The sequence below is a fragment of the Oryctolagus cuniculus genome, chromosome 1, assembly GCF_051225735.1.
Source record: "Oryctolagus cuniculus isolate XC-2025 breed Fujian yellow rabbit chromosome 1, ASM5122573v1, whole genome shotgun sequence".
NCBI lineage: Eukaryota > Metazoa > Chordata > Mammalia > Lagomorpha > Leporidae > Oryctolagus > Oryctolagus cuniculus.
In genome coordinates, this window is record NC_142867.1 from 129,370,733 (window position 1) to 129,388,475 (window position 17,743).

Sequence of the window (17,743 nt, forward strand, 5' to 3'; positions counted from 1 at the left end):
CGGCTCCTGGCTTCGGATCAGCGCTGTGCGCCAGCCGCGGCGGCCATTGGAGGGTGAACCAACGGCGAAAGGATCTCTGTCTCTCTCTCTCACTGTCCACTCTGCCTGTCAAAAAAAAAAAAAAAAATCCTTGTCTTGTTCCTGATCTAAGAAGGCTTTAATGATTTCAATATTGGTTACGATGTTAGCTGTGGTTTTTGATAAATGTCCTCATCATGCTGAATTTTTCTTTGGCACTTAATTTTATAACAGTTTTTTTTAAATCATAATACTATGTTTTTTAAAATGCTGTATCTTCTTCTCTCTATGTTGCTCTGCCTTTCAAATAAATAAATCTAAAAGAAAGAAAGAAGCAAGACACTTGAATCTTACGCTGAGTGACTGCGGCACCTCTGGCCATCAGCTTCTCCCCTTCTCCAGGGTTTGCTGGTACTGTTGTGCATCGGGCTGGTTTTCCTAGTGCTGAAGGATCTCGGTGTTGGAATCAGCTGCAGGTGAAAGGGCAAGGTGTTTGCAGTTCCCTTCTGATCTTACTCTTTCCCAGATAAGCGTGATTGTTTTCCACATCTCCCCTTAAATGCCTGGCTCCCAAAATGGACAGAAGTAAAAAAAAAAAAATAAAAATTACAAAAAAGCACATCTGTTAAAAGAATAATCAGAGTTCTTTTGTTACAGCAGGCTGAGTGAGCCCTCCTCTGTCCACTGCGCATTTCTAATAAGAGGCATCTAAAACTTCTCAGAGAAACTGGGTGCTCACAGCCCTTGACAGAGGAAGACCAGGGGTCGGGCATGGTCAAGCCATCCCTGTGGAAGAGGCAGCATATCCTGTGTGTTATAGCTTAATGTTAGCCGTTGCAAAGCACACTGGACACCGGAGTAAGGGAAAGGGTTTATTGGGGAACACCCTACAGACCAGAGTGAAGGGGCGGCGAAGGAAAAAGGAGAGAAAGAGAGTATAAGAGAGAGAAACAGAGAGGAGAGGAGCTAGCAAGGAGAGAAGAAAGAGCAGAGAGCAGAAGGGAAAAACCAAGAGCCAAGAGACCAGAGGAGGAGGCTGGAGAGGAACCCAGAGAGAGCAGGAGAGAAGGGCCAAGAGAGAGCACGTGTGCAGGAACAGGCCCTTTTAAAACTTTGCCTGAGGGCGGTCAGGGAAGCAGGAGCAGCCAATCCCATTAGGAGGGGGTGGAGCCTGGCTCAGGTAGCTGGGCCATGCGGCCACCTGGCCACAACTGCGCCAGTTTCCTAACACTGTGGGGTCCCGGAATACACGTGAAAACCTGGGGCTTAGCAGGGTCTGAACTGTCTCACAGTAACTGTGACACCAGATGGTGATTCTGCAGAGCAGCCACGAGGACTGAGCACCAGAGCAGGAAGCACCTGCCACACACTTTGCAGGAGGTCGCAGTCCAACACATGGCCGCCATCGCATTTCAACCCAAGAGACTGGGAGCTAAGTAAGAACACTGAAGTCTGAGTCCCAGGACAGGATAGCCGATGTCCAAGTGTGGAGGCTGGCAGGTAGGAAGAGTTCCCTTTCACTCAAGAGAGTCTGTGTGGTGGTCCTGTGCCTGGCTGGGAGACTCCTGCCTAGCCCATGCAGAAGGTTAACCTGACTGCCTGTCGGCAGGCAGCAGGAGCCCCAGGCACATTTGGCCCTTCCCTGCCTTCTGTTGAAGGGCTTTCTAATTGCCAATCAGGTAAATAGCCCCCAGGTGTGGCCCAGGCCCATTAGGACCACCTGGGAGGCTACTAGGCTACAAGACCTTCAAACTGATGGGAGAAGCCTAGCGGCACCGCTATCAGCTTTATCCTGCAGAATTAGTGTTGTCCTGAACTAGCTGTGTCCTCTCTGGCTGCCCCTTAAAAGCTTATGCTTGGTCATTAGTAGACATGTTCACTGAGACTCGTCTCTGGTGCTTCTTGCTGAAGAACGCGTCACCCCACCATCCTGGAGTGCGAGCCTGGCAGGCAGAGCCTGCAAGTCAGCCTCTTGTTCTCGTCAGGTTTGCAAACACATCTCACTGTGGACGTCAATCAGCTTCTTTCTTTCAGAAACAACCCACACACTCAGTGACAAAAGCCTTGGACTAAACAACCGGGCACCTACAGTCCAGTCAAGGTGACACAGAAATTCACCATCGGAGGCCTGGATCTGATGGACCCTGAATACCCTACCAGGCCTCCTGGGGTAGATGGGACGCTGACTTCTGACAGAAGAAGGCCTCTCTGGGGAAGTTACAGGGTCAGGGCAGGCCCTGGGGCTCTGCTACCGGACTCAAGGGGAGTCTCCACGGAGCCCAGCAGTGGGACGTCGGGCCTTGGGTCCTGCTGCCCAGCCCAGCTCTGTTTCCCTCCACTGCCACCTGGGAGACCTGGGAGGTGTTCCACCTCAAGCTGAACCACACGAGGCCCCAAGCCCCTGGGGTGACACAGTGGTGAGCACAGCAGCAGGACACCCTCGCCTGGTGCTGCCCACCAGTGCCCTCACCTCAGCTGAATTGGCCTCTGAGGAATGGAGGTCCCCAGGACACCATGGCGGGATTGGCTGGTCCTTAGGGATAGTCCTTCCAGGGCTGTGGGGGGGGGGGGGCTGTGCAGTCAGCAAACATGGAGCATCAGGGTGACTCTTCCTGGGACCTTGCTGTCCCCACCAGTAGGGCAGATCCCAGTGGCATTCAGACGGCAGCTCATTCCCCTTAATGTTTAGCATGTTGAATCCAACTCTCAAGATCGCTCTGTATAGTGACCAGGTAGGTGGGGGCATCTCCGTGGAGGAAAGAGGCTCAGAGAGACTCTGTGATTTGCAACGGCTGGTGAGGCAGGGAGGCATGGTGGGTGCTGTCTGTGTGGCATAGCCGTGACAAGGACTCCTGCCTCTAGCACATTTTCCCCCACACAGCTGAAGTTCTGAGTCAGGACACTCTTCTGGTGATGACAATCCAAAAACAAGTCCCTCGGGTCCTGCTGCCACCCTGCCTTGCTCCTGCCCTGCCCACAGAGATGCCTGCCCCAGCCTGGGGCATGAGAACTAACTGGTATGGTCTAACTCAGTGCCATGTCTGGGCCACCGGGACTATGAGAATTGTCCCCTCCTACACAGCAACTTCAGAAGACGTCCTGCTCACCTCGGTTGACGGCCAGTGCTGTCAACAGCTGGGAGTGAGGGCTTCATCAAGTGGTACAGCAGCACCCACCTGTGGGTGGTGGGGCAGGGAAGGCTCAGGTGCAGAGGGCTAGGGAGATGGTGGTGAGGGCTGTGCACCTCCTGTGACCCCCTGCAGGAGACAGGCCACACACTGCATCACAGACCCTGTGCCAAGATGAGAAGTAGGGAGCAATGTCTTAATGGGCGCAGCGCAGAGGGAGCCTCCCACGGGGGATGGAGAAGGGGAGAAGCAGGGAGGAGGGGCAGCTTCACCCCAGTGAGATGATGTAGCTGAGGCTGTCTCGGGGGGTTGTACTGAAAGGCCTCACAAGACCAGTCAGTAATGATTTCTTGGGTCTCTCATCCTAGAGCACCAATAAATTAGAGGCCTCCAATATCTGAATCTGTGGATCCCATTAAAGTGATGAATGGGCTCTTCTGCTCTTGGGAGTGTAAAGGCAGATGGAGCAGGCAGACGAGGCTGTCTCAGCAGAGGCAGAGCTGCGGGCAGGTAAAGAGGCCAGCTCTGGAATTCAGCGAGGGATGGACTTTGGGATACAGAGGCACAGGTGAGGTGGGGGTGAGGTCAGGGTTCTGCAGGAGTGTGGGGTCCTTGGTCTGAAAGAGGGCAGCTCTACTGGCAGCTGAACAGCACTGACAAAGAGCCCTGGTTGGGCCTCCTACACTTGTTCTCTCTCTTGACTGAGCCATCCCATCTCTGAGGCCTGTTGTGTGCATTTGTGACATGCCCACTTTGGAGGGTGGCCACAGCTGCACTGGACAGATCCCAATCAACATTTTCTTCTTTCTTCCACTTTTTTGGCACTTTCACAATGTCCTGGGTACCTTGGGACTTTTGCTTTTGCAGGGCTGGGTTTCTAGGTCTTATTCCTCACTGCTTTTCTCTCCTTGCAGGAAAGGTGGACAGAAGGGGACATCATTTCATGGCAAGAACTCCACAGAGAGCAAGGAACCCATTCCCTCTGGCTCTTTCCTATACTCCAGCAGTGCTCACAGACCTTCTCCACACTGCTTGTGCAAACGTGGTGTTCCAAATCCACAACAGGAGAGCCTAGATGCACCGCTCCCAGACTCATTACCAGCGCTTGCGCTCCATGTCTTCACAGACCCAGCATTCATTAGGTGATGATTCGTGTTTGCTCCTCTTTACACAACAGACATTATTTTACAATGTTTATTTTTATTTATTTGCAATGTAGTCAGAAGGAGACACATGGACAGATGGAAAGACAGATAGAAAGAGAGAATTAGCTGTCACTCCTGCCTTCCAGGGTCTGCATTAGCAGGAAATGGAATCAGGAGCATATTGGGATTTGTGCCCAAGTTCTGCATTGTGGGAGGCAGGTGTCCCAGCCAGCAACCTCACTGCTAGGCCAGATGCGTGCCTCTCAACAGACTTTTCAGTAGCCCTGGGAAGCCTGCCCCGGGCTACAGGACCAGCTAACTGAGATGCAGACAAGGCCTTCAACCTGATGCTGGAGGAAGGGTGTTCCTGAAATACCCCGGGGGGGGAGAACGTGGACTGTATTCAGGTTGGTCCTCCTGGCCAAGGCACTGAGGTGTCATCCGTGAGCACCTGTGAGCAGAGAGCGAGACGGGGCTGGAGTCAGGCTGAGGCCCTTGGAGCCCTCACAGTCCTTTCTTTTTTCTGCCTCTGTCTTTGGTGCTTTCGCAATGTCCTGGCTACCTGGGGACTTTCCCTTGGCAGGGCCTGGATTTCTAGGTCGTATCCCTTACTGTTCTCTCCCCGCAGAAAATGACACTTCTCCTATGTTCCATTCCTGCAGGACCCTGCTCTGAGCTTGCTCCTATCGTGGAGAAATGAATGCGTTAATTCACAGGACAAGTTCAAAAGTCACAGCGTGGCTTCTGAATTATCTGGCGGACACTTGGGGAGGGAAGTTATGACACCAAACCAGGAATTCTGATGAGGAATTGCAGACATGTTACAGGCTGGAAAATAAGGTATTTGGGAAAAAAGATATTTCCTGACTCCCTCTACCTACCCTGCAGGATGCTGCACACTTGACCTAAGCAAGGGGCAGACTCTACCGGCAGTGCCTATCTCTGAATGATTCTCAGTTCCTGGGAGCCTGCACCTGCTGGGGCTGGGCTAAACTGTCTATTTAGCAGCTTCCTTAGCCATTCTGATCTGAGGTTTCTTAGGCTGGCGGGACAGGTTCCCATCTAGAGGACTCTTTATATCGCCATAGCTGAAGACTCATGATGTGTAAGGCTAATGAGGTTTTCAGAACATTTATCAAGATGTTTTGAGAAATTGAAAATAGTGCAGCTGATCCTTCATTCAGCAAGATCCTTGACCTTGAGTTTCTTTGCTGAGTTCTCCTCGGTGGTGTCTGGCTTTTCGCTCAGCTCTGGATTGCACACACGCTTCCAGCAGACAGGGTACCTCCCACCCTGCAAGCCCCAGCCAATCCTCACCTTGTCCATGTTCATCCTCTTCCTGGGAGGGTAATGGTTTCTTCTCAGGCTTGGTGAGAGCTTAAATCCACTTCCTGTAGGAAGTCCAGTTCCTAATGGACACCTGCCCATGGTCCGGAACCTGCAGCTGAACTTTGGCTGTGTTCCGTTCTTCCTGGCTGTGCTTGTCATTTCTGGGGCAAGGGAAGAGCTAGAGGCATGGAGAAGGGGAGCCAGGGCAAAGAAAAGAGATGACTTCTCTTGCAAAGAGTAAGACTGTTTACATTTTGTTTATTTCAAAGGCGGAGGGACAGAGAGGCAGGAGGTGAACTGCTCTCTACTGATTCACTCCCCAGTTGCTGGTGATAGCCAGGGCTGGACCAGCCAGAAGTAAGGAGCCGGGAGCTCCATCCAGGTCGCCCATGTGGGCAGTGAAGCTCACTCCTAATGCCTTTGATGAAGACTTTACCAGGCTCCGGTAACGCTCCTTCAACTTGCAATTCCTCTGTAAAGAGTCACTCATTCAGTTAAGGAGAGAACACATGGGCACAGCCAGAGCCAAGACCCTGAATCACAAAGATTCAGATTGCCCCGCTAGGCAGCATCTCAATGCTAGCCTCTAATATGAGAGCTTTGCAGGGACTCACAGGCCCTGCTCACACAAGTAGTACCCAATGTGATCCAAAACACAGACAGACTGGAGCCTCCCTTTGCCATTTCAAAAGAAACACTGTGGCCCCAACCACTGTCCAAACCAAGGACCAAACCAAGGAAGGCCAGTTCCACTGGCGACCAATCAGAGGTCCCCACACAAGCTGATCACGTACTGCTCAGCCCCCACTTTGAACCATAAACTCACTGCCTTTACTCCATCAGGGAGTCCAGGAATTGGCCAGCAGCCACCTGACTCCATACTCTGCACATGGCAGATAAACTTCTATTTTCTTCCAGACTCTAATGTCATATCAGGGAAGTAGATCCAGTTTTGAGGGTCCTATAGCAATTTCTCCAAATGGTTTTTGGGTGTTTTACAACAATGCCAGAGACCCAGCTGCTTGAGCCATTGCTGCTACCTCTCAGGGTGTGCATTAGCAGGAAGCTGGGATTAGAAATATAGCTGAGACTTGAATGTAGGCACGTTGACATGAGATGCGGACATCCAAAGTGTCATCTTTTAAGAAAAAAAGATTTATTATTTATCTTAGAGGCAGAGTTACATAGGGAGAGAAAGACACACACACACACACACACACAGAGAGAGAGAGAGAGAGAGAGAGAAGTCTTCCATCTGCTGGTTCACTCCCCAGATGAATTCAATGGCCGGAGCTGGGCCAATCCAAAGCCAGGAGCCAGGAGCTTCTTCCAGGTCTCCCATGTAGGTTCCAGGGACCCAAGCACTTGGGCCATCCTCCACTGCTTTGCAACGCCATTAGCAGGGAGGTAGATTGAAATAGGAGCACTGGGACTAGAACCGGCGTCTGTATGGGATACCAACGCCTCAGGCGGAGGCTTAACCTACTAAGTCACAGCACCAGCACCACCAAGTGTCAACTGCTGTAACAAATGCCCAGCTCCTGGTAATGTGCCTACTGTGGCAAGGTGCTGTGTGGTGCTGACACATGGTGGGAACAGGAGAAGCAAGTTAGCTTCTACAGAACTCAGTGCATCGTTTAACAAAGAAATGACTTGGCTGCGTAGGCACTTTTGCTTTGGATAGACCGTGATGTACACACTCACTGTAACTTGCACATGTGGACTCAGCATGAGGGTGTGCGTGAAGCTTGTGAGACGCCTTGCGTTTGTGTCAACGGCTGCCCTTCCAGCCTCTGGCGGATGGGCAGATGGTGACTTCATACCCCGTCCACCCTCATCCAGGATGCTGGAAGCAAACAGCCAGGGGTCATGTGTTGAGAGGAGTAAGTTCCAGGCTCTGGGATGTGTAAGGGCGTCTTCAGCAGTCCTCAAGCATCCTCCATACTACAGGAATCGTTTCAACCACCATCTTAGAAAAGAAAAACACTAGCTGAGTACAAGAATTGTCCCGTGCCCAGAATGTAACTCACCATCTCCCATGCTGCATACTCTGCTGTCACTCTCAGAAACTGTGTTGGACTCATAGAGCAGAATGGTGTCTTGTCTTCTCCATTGTGGACAGTAGGTAGGAAGCGCATTCACCTTACAGCAGAAGTGTTTTCTTCCAAGTGCCTGTGAGTGGTTTAACATCAGAGCAGAAAGTCCATCCGTCCAGCAGACAGTGAAGAAAAAACACCCCAGCTTTGTGCAGGGAGATAGTTCCTCCTCCTGCTTCCTGGCCCGATTCCACACAGACAGCCACGCGCCTCTCCAGCACACCGCACAGAACGTGAAAGCAGGTGCCCAGCCACGCTGCAGAGACGGCATGCCTGTACTGAAAAATAGCCGCACATTTTTTACGTTTTGCTTCTACATTTTATAACAGCTCTAGCCGCTGACTCCCTTTCCCCTTCTAATGTTCTGCGTGGCTCCTCTTTCCTCTGCTCCCTCAGACGTGACCAAGTTGGCGGCATCTGTTGCTGGAAGCCTGCGGCTGAGTGACGGCTTGACACGCGATATTTATCATCGCGGGGTGTCTTCCCTCCGATAGCCGCCTCTCCATCCCCAGACCTCTTTATCTTATTTTGCTAAACAAGATGAGTTTCTGTCAGGACTGAGAGTAATTGACTTGTTTTTTAATATATATCAAGGCCCAGGTTAAGAACTGGACAATGTGATGCATTTATTATTCTCGCTCTCTTCTGTTTATTCTAGTGTGAAATTGTTTTCCAGGTAGTGATTAATTCTGCTAAAGCCTCTGGCCCTTGCCTGGTAATTTTCTGCGTGTGGGAAGATGACGCTGCTCTCGTGGACCTGCTATCAGAGGAGTCGTTAGAGTTTTGTCAGACATCGGCCCCTCTATTGTCTTCTGTCACTCAACCAAGCCCATCATCCCTTATCCATTTGCCAAGGCTGAACTGTCCCGTGGGAGTGATGGATGCCTGGTCTTGGGAAGAAAATGTGTAAGGAGCCTGCTGGCTAGGGAGTGAGGGTCACGCCCTGGTGACATCAGAGGGTCCTTGGCAGCAATGAGAAATCCAGGCTCTGGACGCAGGCCGCTCTGCTCTCCCCTGTCAGCCTGGTCTGAGAAGCCTGGGGCCGCTCTCAGTTGATATGAGATGCCATGTGTTGGTGATGGGTTCTGAGGCCTTGGACGCTGACTGCTGGGGCAAAGAAAGGAGGTGTGGAACACAGGGCTCCCCGAATTCCTGACCTGGGCAGGCAGTGGTTAAGACTCATGCTCAGGGGGCCAGTGCTGTGGCGCAGTGGGTTAAAACCCTGGCCTGAAGCGCCAGCATCCCATATGGGCGCCGGTTCTAGTCCCGGCTGCTCCTTTTCCGATCCAGCTCTCTGCTGTGGCCTGGGATAGCAGTAGAAGATGGCCCAAGTCCTTGGGCCCCTGCACCCACATGGGAAACCTGGAAGAAGCTCCTGGCTCCTGGCTTTGGATCAGCGCAGCTCTGGTTGTTGCGGTCAACTGGGGAGTGAACAATCGGATGGAAGATATCTCTCTCTCTCTCTCTTCCTCTCACTGCCTCTCTTTATCTCTCTGTGTAACTCTGACTTTCAAATAAATAAACAAATATAAAAAGAGACTCGTGCTCCAAATGGTCTCCAAAGGACTTTGGGGAGAGGGGCCCTTGGGGACGCAAGGGAGATGGGCCAAGGAAGGCTTCTCAGCTGGGACTTTGAGAGGAGGAAGCTGCTTCCAGGAAAGCTATGTCCGGGCTCAGCACCACTAGCATTCTGGCTGCGGTGTTGTGGTGAACACTGTGGAGCGTGCAGCAGGGTCCTGGCCACTGCCTACCAGGCTACCAGATGCCATAGCATCTGCAGAGTTGTGACCACAGAAATGTTTACAGACACTGCCTAATGCCCCAGGGGAGGGAAGGACAAGATACTCCCTCCCCTTCAGAACCACAGAAGTGAAGAAATACAGAGGGGCTGCAGGAGTTTCCCTTGCAGACTCTGTCTGGGTGCAGGATCCTGAGATAGGAGACAGGGGCCTGAATCCTGGCTCAGTCATTAGCTCCGTGACCCTGAAAGAAGCTACTCAATGAGGCACAGTTTTTCTGCTAATGGATGGCTCTGGGAAAGCCTTGAGCTGTGGGAGGGAAAGAAGAACAGGAAAGACCACCTCGACTCAGCTTCCCTTATGCAGAATCAGCCACAGCCCTGTAGGCCATGGTTCTCTCTTCCCAGTGCCTTGGAGACAGGCAGCTCTGGCAGTGCTGGCTACATTTAGATGCACCTTGCACTCCGAGTTCTGCTGTGAGTTTATCATCTGTGTCTGAGCCTGAGGCTCATGCTCACTGTCATGCTCGCCTTTGCGCTCTGACCTCACTGCTCTGCAGGCTGACCACGTCAGGAGCACCCTGTGGTCTCCTAGCCACAGAGCATGTCGCAGCCTGTGCGGGGACACCCTGGCTATCAGGGTCTGTGCTCCCCATGCTCTTCTGGGGTCATTGCTCTTGGCTTTCTTTGGGGTCTGTACCCCTATGGACCTCTTCGTCAAAGGGCAGCATCAGGACCCTGGAGTGCCTGCTCAGACCCCAGAACAGGTGCCCACTTCTGCCTGATGTCACCTGTCCTCAGTACCCAGCTTCAGCACGTCTGCAGCCCTAACTCACTTTCCGAAGAGGGAAGGGACAACAGTAGCCAAATCATTGCTAGGGCCTCACAGCAAGAGGGCCAGAGCCTCAAAGAACCAGGGTTCTTCCAGGACCCGAGCCCTCACTGAAGTCTCTGCATCTGCTCCCACTTTGGTAATGATCTTCACGTGAGCACTGTCCTTCACAGAGGCCAGGTGAGCAGACCCATCATCACCAAGGCGGGGCCAACTAGGAGGTCCTCTGTGCCTCCCTCTTCCCTGTAAGTCTAGCGCCCATGGGCTGACCCCATCCCACCTGTCCTCCCTGCAGTTGACTGTTCCTGCCTTGTCCCTTCCCCCATCCTGGGCACAGGTGAGACTGAGTGTGGGACACAAGAATTGTCTGAAGCTTCCAGTGTTGCTGGTGCAACACCTTGCTTTCTGAGATGAGGCAGGGCCTGGTGCACCTGAGCCTGGGGGAGGTACCTGCTAAGCTCAAGTCAACAGCAGGAGGCCAGTGCAGCATCTGGCAGGCCCAGGCCAGCCTGCAAGCTTTGTAGAGTCTATCTCACTATCTCAGGGCTGAGTGGCACCCATGGTAGCATTCCTGCCCACTGTGCGGCTCCAGGAGAGCTGAGGACAATACTAAGAAATGAGGACCCAGGCTTCTTCCACCAGACATTCAGGAGCTGGAGGAGCATAAATAACATAATAAGAGTTCACAATTTGGCAGCACTCCACACTCCAGCCTTGGTCTACATATCTTGTGTATCTTACATTTTTTAAAAGATTTATTTATTTATTTGAAAGGCAGAGTTACAGAGAGGCAGAGAGAGAGAGAGAGAGAGAGAGAGAAAGAGAGATCTTCCATCTGCTGGTTCACTCCTCAAATGGCTGCAACGGCCAGAGCTGGGCCAACCGGAAGTCAGGAGCCAGGAGCTTCTTCCAGGTCTCCCACACAGGTTCAGGGTCCAAGGACTTGAGTGATCTTCCATTGTTTTCCCAGGTCATAGCAGAGAGTTGGATCAGAAGTGCAGCAGCCGGGACTTGAACCGGCACCCTTATGGGATGCCGGCACTGCAGACAGTGGCTTTACCCGCTATGCCACAGCACCAGCCCCTGCTCTTACATCTTTGCTCTTCTAGCCATGAGAGGCAGGTGTGGGATTTGCTCCATTCAACTAATGCCACGTAGGTGTCCTGGGACACATGCAGCGGCACACAGCTGCACCCTCACCCTGCGCATCGCTGACTCGACTCTTCTCAAGGTGGGAGAGCCTTCGCGGGCAGCAGTTTGAACAGGAAGAAGTGTTCTCTGGGTGAAAAGACAGGGCATGCAGGCACCTTGCGGAGCGCTTGTCTTTAATTTCACTCCAGATTTATTCTTCCCTCAGCATGCATCTCCCTAATGGAATCGTTTCTGCACCAACATTAAAGTAAGTTTGCCGCCCTTATGCACTCTAACGAGGCGTGTATGCGTATGTTGTGTGTGTCTGTGGGTTTACACCTCTGTGTGGGTATGTGTATGTCTGTGTACCTATATATCTCTCTGTGTGTGTATACGTGGGGTGTATGTGCTTATCTGTGTGTCCCCATGTCTGTTTTTCTACGTATCTCTCGGTGCCCGCATGTGTCGGTTCGTGTCTGTGTGCATACTTGTGTGTTTGTGTGTGTCAGTCTGCATGCCTGTGTCTGCCTGTGTGTGTGTGTCTGGGCTGTGTTTATGTAGATGATGCACATTGGAGGATGTACATTGGGATCACATCAGGGCACCATCGCACAGTAGTCAGGGAAGGGAACGGAGTGATCAGTACCAAGACCAATGGAAATCACTCCACACCACACCTCTTTATGACACCTGTAGTGTAGTGGTCAAGTCGCCTGTGCCTCTTAAGGTGGTCCTGACGGTAAAATCATGTAGGATATGTAAATCCTGCATGCTAAGATGGGTATATTGTTTTCTCTATTGCGCCTATTTTAATTCCTCCAGTAGCCCCTTCCTGCTCTGCTCATTATCAGCCTTCTATTCCTCTCTGGCATGAACACTCCTGAAAGTGTTCAAAGCAATCCTTACTACCTGGTTGGCAAGTTGGCCATGCAAGGGTAGTGTGTGCTGGACCAGCTGTCACCTGCATCCCCAAGGACTGAGGTGCATCTTCCCGTCCACTCACAAACCGTCCTTCCCTCTGAGACCAGCACTGACAGGGTGGACGACTACCTGGCAGCTCGTGATTCCACAGTGGCTTGCCCCACTTTTCCCACGCCTCCAAACGCCAGGTGGGGCGAGAATGTTTACTTCACACCAGTAGGCAGCCTACTCACTATGTACCCAAGGATGCTGTTGATTGGGACTTCCTCCCAGAGGGTGGAGGAATTTGGGACCAGAACGGGCTGGGTGTGGCACTCCCACCATTAACACACATGGAGCCTAGGGGAGGCATTTTTTCCCAGTTTGGTAAAATGCACACCACCCACGATTTGCCATCCTAACCGCCGTCAGGTGCACAGCTCACAGCCCTAAGACTGGCCCCACTGCTCTGCATCCCAGAGGCAGCTTAGTCTTTGCTCTGCCCCCAAACCCCGCCCTGTCTCTCTCCTGACCTCCCTGTTGCTGCCCGTCCCCATGAGGAATAACCTATTGCCTCCTCAACTTCCTGCCACCTCACATCACACCACTCACATTGTCTGTGAATTATTCCTTCTAATTTCCTACACTGTGACTTCTTAGATAAACAGGAATATGCTTGGCACAGCAAAATTAGGAATTCCTATACAGTTTTTTTTTTTCCTTTTTTCTCTTGAGATCTAATTAGGAAAGTTTGAAACAGGAAGCCTGGTGGCAGCCTCCAGCTCTGGGACGTGGCTGCAGATACACTCCCGCCCACTCCTCCAAGGCTAAGGAGGGAGACCTGCCTTCTCCTTCCCTTCCCTGACCCTTGCCAGGTCTCCTTTCACTCCTCAGTCCTATCCGCTTTGCCACGGGCGCATACTGATCTAAAGGCATGAAATTGCTGATGATCCAACAAGGAATAATAGACACTTTGCAGCCTGGGTAGCAGAAACCTTGGGGAAAGGCAGTGACATTCACTTTATATGTCCATGGTGCATCGTGTCTGCAGTGCAAATCTGGGGAGAGACCACCACTTCTCAAAGCTTGGAGGGCAGGATTACCGTTTTCCTGCTAAGACCTACAGAAATCCCAGTAGTGGGCCTTTTGCCTAGCAGTTAAGTTGCATCCTGTCTGAGTGCTTGAGTTCAATACCCAGTACCAGCTCCAAACTCCAGCGTCCCCGTAATGCAGATCCTGGGAGGCAGCAGGGCTTTCTCAAGCAGCGGGGTCCCTGGGGAACTGAGTGTGCGCTCAGCTCCCAGCTGCAGGCTCAGCCCTGGCCCTGGCCCTGGCCCTGGCCCTGGCCCTGGCCCTGCTTTGGCCATTGTGGACATTTGAGGATTGAGCCAGCAGATGGAAGTTCTCTCCCACCCTCTGTATCTCAATTTAATTAATTAACCTGTTAAAAAGGAACACAGAGGGAGCCGGCGTTGTGGCATAGCAGGTGAAACCTCTGCCTGTGACGCAGCATCCCATACGGGTGACAATTTGTGCCTCAGCTGCTGCACTTCCAGTCCTGCTTCCTGCTAATAGCCTGGGAAAGAAGTGGGAGATGGCCCAACTGTTTGGGCCCTGGGGAGACCCGGATGAAGCTCCTGGCTCCTGGCTTCAGCCTGGCCCAGCCCTGGCCATTGTAGTCACCTGAGGAGTGAACCAGCAAGTGGAAGATTCTCTCTCTCTCTCTCTCTCTGTGTGTGTGTATCTCTGATTTTCAAATAAATAAATAAATAAATAAATAAATAAATTTTAAAAACAGAATTCAGAAATCCTGAGGCATAATTGGTAAGGCTGATGCTGGAAGCCAAAGCCAGCATTTATCTTTCCACACGAGTCCCTGCTCAGTGCTTTAAGGTTTATGCTGTTCTCCAAATGTGAGGTGTTTCTCTTGCTCCAAGTTTCACTGTTTCTGTCTCTCAGCAGGAACAAAACCACAGTGGAATCCACAGCTCTGACAACCGCCACAGCGTTGCTCAGGGTGCCGCTGTCCGCCAGGCCCTGTGCTCTGCCTCCAGCAGACTCTCAGACGGAACCCACTCTCCCCTCCCCGGCGCCCGTCAACCCCCCGCTGCCATGTGCAGCACTGAGAGGTTTCTGGAGAAACCAGGGAGGCTTCTGCTCCTCGCTGGGCTTCTCAGCAAGAGAGAGGAGAGTCACTGCGCATTTGGCTCACTCTGTGAGACTTGCAAAGAAGATGGAACCGAGGATGGGAGAAATGAGATTTAAAACTTCAAAGAGCAACTTGGGGAAGCAATAGAGAGATAATGGTGCCTCACTGGGAAGAAGAACGGGGAGAGTGATGGTGGGGCTGGAGGGGGGAGAGAAAAAAACAGAGAGACCGGGGGTGAGTGTAGAGAGGAGGAGAAGGCAGGATGAGGGGAAGGGACAGAGGAAGAAGACAAGGAAAGGATAGAAGGGTGAAGAACTGTAGAAGTACTGGAGCTGGCTTCATGGCACAGGGAGTGAAGCTGCTCTTTGGGAGGATGGCGTCCTTCACGGGCACTGGCCCAAGTCCAGGCTGCTCCACTTCCAATCCAGCTCCCTGCTAATGTGTTTGGGAAGGCAGTGAAAGGTGTCCCAAGTACGTAGGCCCCTACCTACCACTCATATGGGAGACCTGGAAGGAGTTCCAGGTCCCTGACTTCAACCTGGCCCAGCCCTGGCCATTGCAGCCATCTGGGGAGTGAATCAGAGGATGGAAAATCTCTCTCCCCTTCTCTGTTTCTCTCTCTCTGTAACTCAGCCTTACAAATAAATAAATAAATAAATTTTTAAAATAACATAGAACTACTATGCAAAAATAGGATAAAAAGCAGTGCAGAAAGACTGAGGCAAGAAATACCCCTGGAATGGCATGCGGCAGCTGTTATCAGATTATGCGGTTCTCAATATGCACGGTGTGCTGTGATTACAGGCAGGGAAATCAGAGCATTCTTTATCCTTTTGTCATGACTAGACAATTTCACACATCGTAAGACATTGAGAATCAATGCAACAGGCCTCAGACACTCAGCTTTTTCTCTGAACCATTGAACAACCAACCAAGAAATTGTGGAATTCACCATCACACCCTACCACTGTTTGTCATCACCGCCCACGTTCTTCTTGTGAGAATCCTCAAGAGTTAGGATTTGGGACCTGGTTTTGTTTTGTGTTTACTCTTGTTTTCTTTTTATTTATTTGTTTTGATCCTGCCATGCATGTCTCAAGACACAGTGGCTGAAGCGGCTGTGTGGAAACTCCCAGAACAAAAGATCTTGGGTACAGCAGGCCCTCTTGTCGCTTATCTTGTATGGTCCTTGTGAATCTGAGAAAATGGATATTTTCATGATTGCCACAACTATGCCCTGACAGCACCAAGTCCATTCTTTTTTTTTTTTTTTTTTTTTTTTGAAATACAGAGTTACAGGGAGAGGTAGAGCCAGAGAGAGAGAAGTCTTCCATCCACTGTTTCACTCCCCAGATGGCCGGAACAGCCGGAGCTGAGCTGATCCTAAGCCGGGAGCCAGGAGCTTCTTCTGGGTCTCCTACACAGGTGCAGAGGACCAAGGACTTGGGCCATCTTCTACCGCTTTCCCAGGCCATAGCAGAGTTGGATTGAAAGTGGAGCAGCTAGGACTCAAACCAGTGCCCATACGGGATGCTGGCACTGCAGGACACGGCTTTAATCTGCTGTGCAGGCCTCAAACCAGCTCCATTCTGAGCTTCCTCTTGCAACACAAGCTCTCCCTGAGCCAGTGGCTAGTTGATTGCAAGGCACAGGAGTCACAGGAGTGTCACGCAGGTCAGCCAGGACGTGCGCACGCCTCGGCCTCTGACAGCCGGCCTGGCCCTGTCGCCTCCCCTGCTTCCTTGGCACATCAGAGAGCACCAGGTTGGAGTCCCAGACATGTTCGGCCTGTCCTCCCAGAGCTGTGCTGCTGCCTCTCCTCTGCTACAGCAGCGCACACCTGACTTCTTGTTTCTGCGTCATAATTCTGTGAATGAAGGCGTCGATTAGTTTTCCAGTTAGGCACCCGATACACAGCAGGAGTTCAATAGGTATTGGACACTGGTTACTGAAGGCAACTAAGGCCTAAAGAGATAAAGGAAAACATGGAGCACAACAGCCGTGCTGATAGTTCTCCTGGATGTTGGCTGTGCTCCCTCCAAGTCACTTTAGTCCCGGCCAAACCCAGCCAGTGGGATTTGGATTCCTCTCAACTTTCACCCCTAGGACTGCATAGGATGGGGACTAAGGTGCCTGTGCCCATTGACATTGTAAAGATTTCAGTTCCTCTGGCCGCCGCCGCGGCTCACTAGGCTAATCCTCCACCTTGTGGTGCCGGCACACCAGGTTCTAGTCCCGGTCGGGGCGCCAGATTCTGTCCCAGTTGCCCCTCTTCCAGGCCAGCTCTCTGCTGTGGCCCGGGAAGGCAGTGGAGGATGGCCCAAGTGCTTGGGCCCTGCACCCGCATGGGAGACCAGGAGGAAGCACCTGGCTCCTGGCTTCGGATTGGTGCAGTTCTGGCTGTAGCGGTCATTTGGGGGATGAACCAACGGAAGGAAGACCTTTCTCTCTGTCTCTCTCTCACTGTCTATAACTCTACCTGTCAAATAAATAATAATAATAATGATAAAAAACAGAAAAGAAAAGGGCACAGTACAGAGAGGGGACAGAATATGAACTCGCAGCCAGACCAAATTTATTCAGAGAAAATAAATCCGCAGAGATTGACCAACTGCCATCATGCCCATGGCTGAACACGTGGCAGAGCCCTCCACCCCAGCAGGCTGGGCCTTTTCTACCTTAGGTGGGCTGGGGTGGGGGTGGGGAGCAGTAGGTGGAGATGAGCTTCTCCATGCTGGTTCTTCCGGTTTGGGGAAGAATGCAGGGGTTGGGGTGGGGAATGATACAGGGTGTGAGACGGAACTGATCTCTTGAAAGAAGGCAGGGGCAACAAGAAGCCTAAAATGGCTGGGGCTTCTGTCCTTGTTCCATCACAATCTTGTACGCATTCACGGCAGTCATTGCCATCAACAGGTGATCTCATGAGCCTGGGCTTTGTCTGTATTTTTAATTGCATTTTATCCCATTGGTTAGTGTGCTTATTCTTGAGTCCATGGTATATTGTTTGAATTAATTTAGCTTTATAATATTGCTTGATGGCTGGTTATATCTTTTTTTTTTATTTTGTTATGTTTTGTGACGCAGAGAGCTGGAGAGAGCGCTTATCTACTGGTTCATTCCCTAAATGCAATGACTGGGGCTGGGCCAAGGGCAAACTGGAAGCCAGGAACTCAGCCCAAGTCTCCCACATGGGTGATGGGAACCCATTCACCTCAGCCATCACCGTTACCTCCAGGGTCTGCACTTGCAGGAAGCTGGACTCAGGAACAGACATCTG

The 17,743-nt window shown here is 51.7% G+C and overlaps 1 long non-coding RNA gene across 2 annotated transcripts; it reads left to right on the forward strand.

Moving 5' to 3' along the window:
- The first annotated feature begins 1,042 nt into the window (after positions 1-1,042).
- On the forward strand, positions 1,043-9,230 carry LOC149128618 (uncharacterized). Of its 2 annotated transcripts, none has more exons than XR_016222152.1 (4): positions 1,043-1,518; positions 4,061-4,288; positions 4,954-5,131; positions 8,375-9,230. It is a non-coding gene; the product is annotated as an uncharacterized LOC149128618 (long non-coding RNA). The 2 variants fall into 2 exon arrangements; XR_016222150.1 differs by having other exon boundaries at positions 1,047-1,518; positions 8,393-9,230.
- The last annotated feature ends 8,513 nt before the right edge of the window (positions 9,231-17,743 follow it).